Source organism: Pteropus medius, unplaced genomic scaffold (genome assembly GCF_902729225.1).
Source record: "Pteropus medius unplaced genomic scaffold, Ma_sr-lr_union100, whole genome shotgun sequence".
Lineage (NCBI taxonomy): Eukaryota > Metazoa > Chordata > Mammalia > Chiroptera > Pteropodidae > Pteropus > Pteropus medius.
This window is the reverse complement of record NW_024340848.1, coordinates 7,056,898-7,070,277: the sequence shown is the minus strand read 5'-3', so window position 1 is coordinate 7,070,277 and position 13,380 is coordinate 7,056,898. Positions and strand designations below refer to the sequence as shown.

Genomic DNA, 13,380 nt, shown 5'->3' with positions numbered 1-13,380 from the left:
ATATGAAATAGAATATGATTTTTAAAAAAATAAAATAAAGCAAAATAAAATAAATAGATAGTGCACTTTTAAAAAAAAATTAGAAACCTCTTCTACATAGACTTGGGAGATTTAGTCCAAAAAATGGACACTCCAGAAGATATCTGCTGCAAATCCCTGAAACCTGTAAAGGGACTTTATCTGGAAAAAAGGTCTTTTTGCAGATGTAATTAAGAATTTTGAGATGAGATCATCCCCATCTCATTTGGAGTGGGCCCTAAATCCACTGATGAGTGTCTGTATAAGAGAGAGGCAAAGGGAGACTTCATGCAGACAGAAGGGGAACAGGCACAGGATCATCAAGGTAGAGATTGGAGTGCTGTTGCTTCAAGGAATGCTGGCAGCCACCCGAAGCTGGGAGAGGCAAGAGAGCATTCTCCCCCAGAGCCTTCAGAGGAAGTGGGATCCTGCCAGCACCTTGATTCAGACCTCAGTCCTCTAGAACAGTCAAAAAATAAATTCCTGTTGTTTCAAGTTACCTAGTTTTTGGTAATTTGTTATGGCAATCATGGAAACTAATACAGCTGAGATGGGGAAATGGTTCATAAATAACATTTTACTTCTTTATTTATTCATGGGATGTCTCTTCCATATTCCCCTCACTAAAATATGCTCCACAAAAACAAGGACTTCCATCTGTTGTTTCACCACAGTGTCCTAGAGTCTAGAAAAGTTCCAGGTACACACCAGGCAGTCCAGATGTATTTGCTGAACAAATTAATAGTGGAGCATATGATTCGAGATATATTTGATATAAAGACTGAAATGAGGAAAGGACGTTTATTCAAGGTCGAGGGACACACCTTGATAAGAGGCAGAAAACAAGAGCCCAGAGCAGCTTGGGCCAACCATGGGCTGCTGGTTTGGAGGGTCCTTGCTGGTGGAAATGGTAGCTCCTGGAGGAGATGGGACGGGGTGCTTTAGTGCAGACACCCTGAGGGCGGGTTCATTCAGCAGTCAGTGAGGAGCACTGAAGGTTTTTAAGCAGGGAACTGACCTGCTAAAAATTGTATTAAGAATTTTATCTGCGTTTCTCTAACTGCCATGGATATTATTCTTTAGATCTTATATGCCAGTGGGTCCTTCTTTTTCTAAGTCTTGCTGAGTTTGGCTATAATTGTTCATTATAATTAGTTCTCATTCAATGCTAGCATAACTCCACTGGAGAAATTTATTGTTTTCCAGTTCTTTTGATTTAGCATTTATTCTACTTTCTCAACATTTCATGCCATCCAAAATTCCCTTGTATTTTGCCTCAGCTGTCCTATATACCAGTTCCCCTCCATTTTTATTTTTTATTTTTGCAATTAATGAATGCTCTTTTCCTCAAGTCCCTTTATCCACTGCTGAGTTAGTCATTTTGCTTTTGTCAGTTCTTTCAGTTACGAAACATGTGGCTTTGCCATGGTTGATTATAACTGACTAGCAATATTTATATACCATTTCATCTCCAGGGCTTTTCCAGATTTTTTTAAGATCTCTTTTGTGGGCTTCTTTTTTTTTTCCTTTTATATGCGTCATATTCAACTATCAATTTATTTTTCACTTCAAACTTCTTTTCTATCTTTTTTTTTCTCTTAAATATTCCTTATTAGCTATTCTTGAATTCCAGCTCTTCCTCTTTCCATGGTGTTTCAGCAATTGCAGTTTATCAGTTTCTTACAAGAACATCGCCTCAATTATCCAAGTTCTCCTGCTCTACTTGGTTAGGAATCAGCTTTTAGGATCTTACAGAAGCATAAAATGAGCAGCAAGGCTTGACGACTGTCTTCTCCTGACACTTTACATTTATGCCCATTGCACAGTTCAAGGCTTATTTTTTAGTTTAGCTTTAGCCCTTCATGTTTTTTCTCTAAAGCTCTTATTTCTAGGGGAGAACTAACTTGAGAATGATACTAAGGCCAAAAGGATTTGAAAATGCCTGAGAATGAGTAAGTCTAGTGATTTGAGAATATTTAAGATCTAATAGCTCAGAAAAGCTTGGAAGTTTTATTTATTATCTGTATAAGAATCAACAAAATATTCAAGTAATGTTTTCACAGTTTCTCAGGGCCAATAAATTTCAAAACAGAAATAGAACAGTGAGAGTAACAGCACTGTGTTCCTTCTAAAACAAAGGCATGGGCCCTATATTTTACATTTCACTTGGAAAGTATATATGAATTTCAAAAAATTGTCCACCCTTGTTAACAATCTCTAAAAGAGAAAAGAAAAAAGAGACAATATGATAATTGCTACATTATTATTGTATTTGACTTCCAGTTTCGAAGATTTTTTTAAGTGTGAAACATTCAGAAGCATAAGCCATTTTTTAAAGCCCAGATTTCTGCCCTGCTATATCTGAGAACAAGCTTAAAACATGCATTTCTCTTAGGAAACCATGCTCCCAAATGCTATGATCAGAGCAAATGAATGAATGGTTTGGGAACTACTCTGAGCATTTTGCTATATAGATACATATATAACTGTATATTTTCAAAATATAAGAACATATGAGGAAACTGTCTGCACAGCTCTGTAAAGTATATGCCTTTCTAGAAAGATCAAGTTTAAATCATAATTCTGCCGTTAAGAGGGAGTAACAGACATTAAGCATCCGTTCATTAACTTCTTTTTATGAGAAACAAAGGGAAGATGGCTCCATTTTCCTCCTTGAACCTGGAAGGCACCAGTTCAATGCCCTCTTGGAACTTTCAATGGCCAATGCCACGTCATGGCATTGTTAAGAAGAGGGAAGTATTATCATGGGGACTTTGCTATTAAAGTAAGAGAACTCTCCTTTCTCCCTAGAGAAGAGGATTACAGTCCTAGTTCACCAGAACTGCCAGCTGCCCTCTCTTCTCTGTGGAAAAATCTGAGACCACATCTGCTTTCATAAGTATAAAGAACACTCTTTAGCACTCTTTCCTGCGAATGAGGAAGACTATAAGATTAATAAATCTTGAAATAGATTCACTTTTTGTGGCCACTTGTGAACAGTACGAGAAAAGTAGTAAGTTACTAAAAGTCACCTCATAATCTGAAAGGGTTAAAGCATTTCTTCATACTTCGAAAAAAGGCAACTTTGTGACAATAAGAAATTAATTCTCAACTAGTACACAATCCTAGTAATAAGATCTTAGTAATAATCTTAATAATGCAATCTTAGTAATAAGAACAGCTCTAAATTTTTAATGTACTTTTAGGGTAACAGGCTTCCATAAAGTAGCTTTACTAATGGCATCTCATTTAATTCTCCGTCACCCTATTGGATATTTTATGGGTAAAAAGCTAATAATCAGATGATTGAAGATCTTATCTGACTATCTCATTCTGAAGATTTTGTTCTGGCCAACTACAGTGTACTGTCTCCAGCTTGAACTGCCATACAGAAATATATATGGCTCCTGGGATATTTGTTTCTTGAAGGGAGCAATTGGTTGGAACTCATCTTTTCAGTACAGATTTTCTGATGTGGCCTTTGTTGCAATGATATCAATGAGCTCTTTCTACTCATTGCCTTGGATCTAGCCCTTTTATTTAGTCAACCTATGCACATTCTCAGGGGATATATAAATTGGACCCAATATTGGTTATGTATTTTCTCCTCCACAAGGAGGGTTATGAAATAATTTTAAAATTTAAATGACTATAAAACATTTATTTTATTTTTTAATAAATTTATTTATTTAAATAAGTTTCAAGTATACAGTACATTGGTTAGACATCTATAATGTTCATAAAATGATCCCCCCAATTGCTCCCTCCCTCCTCTGGCCCTGCACTTAGCCATCATATTAATGCTAACTGCTAAATGACTATAAAACATTTTGAAAATAACAAAATTAAAATAATTTGAAACATGAACTGAAAGCAAAAAGTATTATGTAAATGTTAAATAATAATATTGTAAAGCACCTGTTTTGTAATAATGAGCACTATGTAAATGCTAAGTACAACAAAATAGAAAATGTAGTGTTTTGAATTGGCTCATAAATGTATTAGTTTTTTTGTGTGTTCCATACACACAAAAATTATATTTAGAACTTGAAGCAAAAATGCAAAAGCAAATACTTATCACTTTTCCTAATTTTATATCTGTGCTAGACATTATAATGCTGCAATTCTCTAAATGTATCTAGGAAGAAGGGACCTTTTCCAGTTATCTATTACCGCGTAACAAACCTTCCCAAACCTTAGTGGCTTAAATCAACAAGCATTTTATCACCTCTTATGATTCTGTGTGTTGCCTGGGCTCAGTTAGGCAATTCTGCTCACATGATTCATCCGGAGCTGTAGTCATCTGGGGGCTCAACTGGGATGGAATACTGAAGATGGCTCATTTACATGGCTGGTAGTTTGTGCTAGCTGTTGGATAGTTGCTCAGATAAAGGTCAACTAGGGCACCTCAGTTCTCTTCCACTGGCCTCTATGTAGCTACGGGCTTCTCAGACCATGGTTGCTGGGAACATTCCAAGCTGTCAAACTCCATGTACAAACAGCTTATTGAGCTTCTGCCTACAATATGCTTGCTAATGTCTTATGGGTTGAAGCAAGTCATAAAACCAAGTTTACAGTCAATGTGGGAAGGGTCTAGACAAGGTAAGAATACCTAAAGGGGTGGTTAAAGAAAAATCATCACTGTAATAGTCCACCACAAAGCCATAACCAGCTTTGCAAATATCCTCACATCCCCGAGTAGCACCAGAATAAGTGAGACCCTTGTAACCACTGACAACACCCTAATGGCAAAGAGCTAGAATAGAAAGTTGCTGGATTTAAAAATAATCATTAGCCAGTACAAAGAATCTCAGTGACGACCTATGGGAAAAGACAATGGAGGACTAGGTAGGATGCTATTGACCAAAGAATAATAGGACCCTCACATCCATAGCACTCTATTGTTCTTCCTGTGCTACTTAGGAATACATTCGGCTGCAAGTAGCATAAAAGACAACTTTAGTGACTTTAAAAACAGGCACTTGTTTTTGCCATGTTATAGGAAATCCAAAAATAGACGATTATTCAAATTGACTCTACAGTTCAATAATGTGTCTTCAATTTTTGACCTTTGCTACATGGTCACAGATTGCTGCCCCCATTCCAGGCATCATATCTGAGGTCAAAGCAGGAAGAAGAAGGAGGGAAGAAGGAGCCAGCGTCAGCCCATGTAAAAGCAAAAGCTTTCCTAAAAAGTTTCAGCTGGCTTCCTCTTATGTCTCATTGGGCAGAATTGGTTGCCCCAGCTGCAAAGGAAGCAGAGAAAGGGAGCATTAAGCTGGGCAGTTTGCTGCCCAGTATATCAGCATTTTGTTAACAAAGAAGCTGAGTGAGTTATATTGGTTAATAACAGTATCTGTCACAACCTTGAAATTTAGAAATGACCCCAGAGAAAGGAAGAACCCTGAAGTATCTGAGATAAAGCATCTACAATTATTGTAGAATGGGTTCTTGAAATCTAAATTGAGTCTAAAGAAAAACAAAGTTACGTGCAGCTGCTATGATTAGATAATGCCTCTGAAGGGTTAGTCTCTGGCACACAGCAAGTGCTAGTAAATATTGGCTTTTGTGGTAAAGATGATGTAATATGGTGGAGATTCAGATTTTAATTATTATTACAACTGGCATTAGATAAATTAAGATTTGCCCATTCATCCAACAAAAACTTATTGAGCTTTTTATTTATACAAGAATCTTTATAATTCAAACTCCAGGAAGCAAAGAGTTTAATGGGTGATTCATATAATTAGGAAAAAATACAAGCACTTATTTTGGATACAGCATTAAGAGAAAAGGATAAGTACTTTGAGAAGACATTCCTAAAAATTCAGAATGCAATTCCCTCTCTTGGAGAGCAATGCTGTGGGTATGGGAAACATTGTGACTTCAATAAAAAGATACTTTTGTTGCACTAACAATTAAAATAACAGTAAACTTTTGATTGAAGCAAAGAAATACAGTTACAAAATAGAATTGAGGCAAGCAGGACTATGACTGTTAAAAACTTATCAGTTTTTTGTTGTCTTGTGGTTTTGTTTGATTTAGTTGTTTTTAGAGTCAGCAAAAGATTAAAGTTGATACAAAAAACCACACATAAAAAATTCCGTTGCCAGAATGCCTTCTCTGTGGGAATGTGTCTGCTTATTAGTAATAAAAAGGACACAGCTTTATTGCTAAGTCCAGGCAGGTTTGCTAGGCCAGCTCTAAGGGCCCAGAATGAAAATGTTGAAGAAAACATTGATGACATAAGCCCAAATTAGTGCATGGAAGTTTCCTGGATGTAAGAGAAGGAAACAGATAAGAGCATGAGAGTAGAGTGGTGGGGAATGTCAATAAAATAGATTTCACGAAAGGACATGAGAGAAAGTGAAACACAATCATTTGGAAACTAATCAAGAATGCAGCAAACAGAAGAGATGTACATGTTACTGAGAACAAGATTTAAAATGCTTCCTTAAAGGGAGAGCTTTATCTTAAGTCTCCCAAAAGAGAAAAGGAGGGAAGGCGAAGGAAGAGAAGCAAAAGAGAGGGGAAGAAGCCATCAACAAAGGGAAAAGCCAAAGAATATGCAAAACAAGTCTTATATAACAGAATCTGAGTCCCAGAAAAAGGAAGCATACAGGAAATAGCACACTGCTAGGTAAAGAGAAGAGATGTAATACCCAAGCTAATTTTAAGAAGAAGAAATCAAAAAGAACATTTGGGATCTCTTTGAAATCACGAAATATGGTAAAAGAATAATTTAAAAGTGCAATTCATCTTAATGTTAATATCATGTAAAAGTTATGTCTGAAGGCTAGAGAAAGTCTGCAGTACTCAGAAGAGAAACAATGTAAACTGGAATATAGGAAACGAAGGTAAAGTAGTTGTTCAAATGTCATTGTTCAAAATATATATTATCAGGTACCAAAAGATATAAGATCATTAATAAGAACTGTGGGAGAGAAAGGAATCAGATTTCAAATTTAACATCTCCTAATTAAGCACCTACCATAACTCAGGTCTGTGCTAGGACAAACATACATATGGAAAGGAATTGCATATGTGTCTTGGAAAATTATAACAGAGTTGGCAGTAACCTAAAAGTAACCTTTGAAGTATCAAATATTTATAATCAATCTGAAAGAGAGTGAAATTAAAGTGAAATTAAAGAATGTCTTGTTGTATATATTATATATAGTATATACTATAATATCATATATATTATAGTCTGGAACATAACTACAGAGAAGAAAAGTAGGCCAGCAGAGGTAATATGAACAGAGGAGAAACAGTCTGGCAGGGTGTACCTAGTTTAACTCTTCTTCAGTGACAAGATCTGAGGAAGTTTTGAACCTTGAAATTATGGAAATGACAATTTAGCAACAGCAAAGGAGTCAGACTACAATGTATGTAATGAGGACACAAGACATTCTGCATGCAAAATATTGTTATATCTTTATATATACTTATATATAAAGTATACATTAGTATCTAAAAATTATAGAGTGGATTTTGATGTTTACCTTTGGTTTCTCTTCACTAAAAGGCTGATGGGTAGAATTACTAGGCCCAATTAGGGAATAGTCTCTGTTATAAAACACTCTGGATTTGCTTTCTCTCTGCTTCTGTCGATCCTCTCCCATGTGTCCCACTGTTAGTGTCTTCACGACATATGTTCTGGAATCGTCATGTCTATATCCTAACCGATATTTTCTATATTTTAATGAGAGTGTTATACAAATCGATGACATCTTTGCACCATTATTGATTGTCAACATTTGATCACAAACATTTATGTCTTCCTAAAGAACTAAATACCAGAATGAAATTATAATTGATATGCTCATCATGGTAAATAATTTAAAAATGTCATGTGTCATCATAAAGACTTTCAGGTATTACAAAAACAAAGCAATAAATTTTACCCCAGTATTTTAGATGCAAATAAATATTAAAGTATCCATAATTCTTGCTTCACTAAAGAATAATGAATAGTAAAAAGTTCCCCAAACTGTGACATAGTTATTGAACCTTGTCAAAACCCATATCTTTTTTTTCTCCTCTCGTGATTTTTATTTCTTCTTCATATTAGTAGCAAAGTGTGGGAGTGAGAGGGAAAATAATAAATTACTTTAAAGAAATGAAAATTATATAACAATTTTGTCACTCCAGTGCTTATTAAGACTTTTAACCTGGTTATTTTCCATGTGCGGAAACCGTAAGTTAAATATATATATTGACTATGAGTGAAGTTAAAAATTCAAAACCAGTAGCTAAGAAACATGAATCAAGCCCACACAGATATGATCTTTTAAAGCATCAATAAAATAACTTGTATATAAAAATAAAATTTAAATAAAATATGAATAAATAAAAACAGATTACTCATAAGACTATAGTATTTGGCCATTGGCCTTATTGCATTCCAGTTTATTTCAGAATGTATGTATGTGTATATATTTTCCCTGCATTAAGAATAATACATTTATAAAATGCCCTGGGATAGACATCTTTTATGGTGACTGAAGGTTTAAGCATGGAGCCAACTCTAGAGGTACTTGCAAAACATGCCTGTGGAGAAGAAGCCCTGAAAATAGTACTTGGTACCTAGGACTCCATTTCATAGGTTGTTAATTTACAAAGTACTTACTACTTGATCATCTGTGCAGTCTGGTGTAACATCATTTCAGACCCGGTTTCTTCTGCTTATGTAAGTGATCAGTGGGCTGAAATGAGCTGGTCCTCTATTCAGTTTGGTAAACATGCGCTTGCCTATTGCCCTTCATTGTGCTTCTTCAAAGAACAGTTGCCACCTTATCTGGTAACAGCTTTCTTTACGAGTGCTCCTCATGTGAAATAATCTTTCACCAATGAAGCCACTATTTCCTTAGCACAAGAAGAGACATTTATCTTGCCACTAATAGATAATTAATTTTAAAAATGTATATTATGACACAATTAGAAAAAAAAGAAAGAGGCAAGCTGCACAATGGAACTAAATGTCCCTTCTTCAAATTGACTCCTATTTAGTTCCTCCAATGTCATCCCAAACACAGATAACTTTTCTTTCATGAATTGTTCTCCTGAATGATTTATATGTGTCGTGTTATCTGAGGCTCTCTCCAGATCCCCTGGTGGATTTAGCCAGCCATCAGCTGCATAATTGTTAATTTTAACACTATAAAAGGTTCTGATGCAGAAGAGATAAGATGTTGGTGGAAGAATTAATTGAAATGTATCTCCCAATCACACTGGGCTCCCACTACTGATTTCCCAGACACAAAAATTATACTTTAGATTTAAGGTTAAAATAAATTTACATCTTTGCTACTCACAAAGCTTTGGGTCTAGCTGTAAATGAAATGTTAATTGTTTCTAATGCTCATGAAGGTTTGTCACCCTGAGAACAATTCTGGGGACTGCACAGGTCACGGTCCAATGCACATTTTCATAGGTAGGGAAGCTCTTGCAGTCAAAAGCAGGCAAGAAATGGGGTGGGATGGGAGAGTATGAGAAAGGAAATGAAAAGAAAAAAAAAAAGGAGAAAGACAGAGAAGAAATAAAATGATATGTATGGTTGATTTATTACTTGATCTGTAACATTTTTTTTAATACTCTCAGCACTAATTTTCCAGACTTTCTATGTAGCCAAGGAAAGCAATACAAACTAGTAAGGCAACATTTTGGTCCCTATGTTTCCTTTCTAAGCATGCAAGTGTCATAGGTATGGTCTAAAAAGGCCTTTGGGACCATTATATTTAGATATTCAAGGTCATAAAAAGCAAAAGTGAGTTAAACATAAGTGATTGGTCACTTTTAATTTCTAGTCTACAAATCTGAATGTTCTAGTACCATTTGAATGCTTCTGGATACTCCCTTCAGTCAATCAGGCAAAATGCCTGAAAGGCTTGGTCCAGGGAGCTCATAGATGGGAATAAAAGAATATTTCAAAAGAAATTCATGGTATTCATTCATTTGCTCACTCATTTCATTCAACAAACATCATAAGCATCTATTAAGTGTGTGGCATTGAGTTAGCCACTGTGATCGGGCTCCATAAACTGGGTCCTTGCCCTGAAGAAGTTAGAGTAACAAGGCAGAGGGCCAAGTAAGGAAACAATCACAAGGGAGTGGGAAGCCCTGGGGAGGGCCACCAGAAGCATTTTTGACTCACACTTCTCATTGTTGCAACTGGAAAAGCCACTGGATTTTATAAATTGGGCCAATTTCCAGGCATATTTTCCTACATATCCAGACCTTCACCAGTACCCATTTCTGCCCAGCTTGCAGTTTCAAATTGGTATGCCTGTTTCAGCAGACCGTTGCCAGATCCTCAACACGGTAAGGAAGAGCGTCCAAAGCCCCCTTACCTTTGGCTGCATTTAACCAGGCTATCAAGTCTGTTTCTCTGAAATGCTAGAGCCAGAAACTGCTGAGTGTCGAAGGGAATTATCACTTGAATGACATTTTATCACTTAGTAAAATACTAAACACATCACTTTCATATGGCATATTGAGTCTTCAGCAAACAAAAAGAGCATGCTTAACTTTATTTATTTATTTATTTTTGGCCACACAGCAGATTCAAGGATTACGTGTCTATAATTTTAGGACACAAAGGCTCAGCTTCTTAAAGCCAAAAGAAATGCCACTTATCTGTGAACATGCTTATGTATTACGTATTTTATTAAGACATCAGCATATTATCCAAGTCTTTCTATAGTGAAGCTCAAAGATGGCCTATCGGGGTCAGGAATGGGGAAAGTTTACTCATTACTATTTGTACAATATGATTCCTCATTCATGGCAATCTGTGTCTTTAATTGCATTTTCTTTTTAAAGCTCAGTGTAGGTGGGTAGATCTATAGACCGAATTACAATGCAGCAATTGAGAACCATGATTTTCTAAGCCAGAGATATTGGGTGTTTAATTTTGCTTTTTAAATCCATGCTATGGTAGGCTCTTATGAATACAATAGAGAAGTAGTTATGTCCTAATCAGTTTATAAGATAGTATGGAGAAAATGCATAATTGACCAACCAGATGTATAAATACAATAATACAAAGAAAGCTAATCTACTGCAAAGCTATAATTTAATCCTTCTATAATACAGTGTATTGAAAACTGGCTTATAAATAGCTCAAGAATGCATAAACTGTACTTTATAGCCTTGGCTAACTTAAAAACCTTCAATTCTAACTTATAGTTTAACAAATTATTGTTTAATTTTTTTCCTCTTTTTTTTTTTTTTTTTTTTAGGCGAGACAACCCTTGGTTGACCTCACAGATTGCAAGGACCTTGTCAGTTTATAATCCCTTATTTTTTATTTTTCTACGTCTACAGCACCTGGTCTTCCTAAGTGGTCTTCCTAAGTGGTCTCCCATCCAAGTACTAACCAGGCCCAAGCCTGCTTAGCTTCTGAGATCAGATGGGATCGGTCTTGCTCAGGGTGGCATGGCCGTATATTGTTTAATTTTTACATGAAGAAGAAATCATGGATTATACCTAAAGAAGATATTATTTGTAAATAATAACCTAAATATTTAAAAATAGAGCAAGACCAAGTTCTTTTACTGCAATATTTTTTATTAAAATTATTGGGGTGACATTGGTTAATAAAATCAAATAGGTTTCAAGTGTACAATTTGATAATATATCATATCTATATTGCATTGTGTGTTCACCACCCAACGTTAAATTTCTTTCTGCCACCAAATAAGACCAGGTTCTTAATGCTGACAGGGTGAAAATGGTTTGCACCTGCATCAAGATCTGTGCGCATATGCATGTTTGTCTAACAAGGGGTAAAGATGAAAGACTATAATGTGAAATAGCAAAAAACCACCTTTTAATATTTTGTTTCATTATTTGATGTGAATAACAATAATAAAAGATAGCCAAGGTTACATTTATAAAATAATATCTACAAAACAAAATAACCTTGTAACCAATAAAAATACTATTTGACTTTTTTCTTTTTAAGAATAATGAAAAGCCGAGCTAGTGAACACAATGTGACTTGAAAATAAGAGCATTAAATAAAGAGAAATCTGTTATGATTTTAGCAAAAATTATCTTTTAATCAAATCTAACATTTGTAATTTTATAAACTTTTATTAGCGAGCTTTTAGGTTATTCTTCCTGAAATTCAGGTTCATGCTAACAGTACTTTATTTTTATCGTGTTCCTTCTCTCCACTGGTTTTATCATTACTTACCCATAGTTTCTCTTAACTCTCCTCTTCTTTTAAGGCTTTCCTTATTCTCTTTCTTCCTTTTACCCTTCTCTGACCCCATAACTGAATGAAGTTGTAACAAGCATCATTTCATTAGCTTTCAGCAGCACTACCCTTTGTCCAAACATACCAGAAACATGGAGAGCGGATAAAGAGGAGAGTGCCAAAGAGAAATGTGCTCCTGGATTGAATCTCCTTGCTTTCCCATGATCTCTTTCTCAATTCCTTGTACATAAGGAACTTTGAATGTGTTTTAAGTGTGTATTCCCGGTAGCATATATATTGCATATATTTTATAACTACTTGATCAATAACACTGTACCTAATGAAATCCAATTATGTGAAAGTAAAACATTGCAGCTCTCATGGTGGCTTCTTTCCTTTACTGGATAATGTTACTGCGAATAATAGAAGAAAAAGTTCACGGTATGAAAATTTCTCAAATAGAATAAAATCATAAATGCTAATAGATCCTGGCAATAAAAGCAGGAGTAGATATATGTAGTACACGTTGGAATAAAATGGCATGTGTTTATTATGCTGGTGGTGAAGGAGGTGGTGGATAGGGATTTTAGTCTCTGCAGATCATGGTCATGTTCTATATTTAGTACACAAGTGACTCCTGATAATTTTTTAATCTCTTCATATCAAATCTAAACATACCATCAGTTTAGCAGAAGTTTCATTTGCTATCTTTATATATGTATGTGTTTCAGAGACCATCTGTCTTGCATTCTTATTTGCTCATAATATTCTGAGGAATCTAATGAAAGAATTCAATGTCATAATTAAAAAAAAATATAAAACAGTGACAACTGATACACCAAAATGATTTGGTAGAATTTGGGTCATAAAGAGTAACTGTATTAATGATTAACTGTAATAATTAAACTGTATAACTTATGTTTTAAAAAATATGACTACCTACATGAAAATTGAAAAAAAAAAAAAGGAGGAGTTATAAACTCAAGATGTGGCAGTGAACCCAAATCACTTTACCAAAACTTGTTTGTATAATGTAAAAAATATCTTTGAAGTGGCTGTTTTGGAGTCTCAAAAATAATATGGCAGTACTAATTGAACTCTAAAGTGGCTATATGATGGCAAAATGCATAATATTTGGGATGTGAATAGTCAATATA

At 35.0% G+C, this 13,380-nt stretch overlaps 1 pseudogene; it reads right to left on the bottom strand.

Moving 5' to 3' along the window:
- Positions 1 to 11,337: 11,337 nt before the first annotated feature.
- LOC120582959 (uncharacterized) lies at positions 11,338 to 11,469 on the bottom strand (annotated as a pseudogene).
- Positions 11,470 to 13,380: the final 1,911 nt, after the last annotated feature.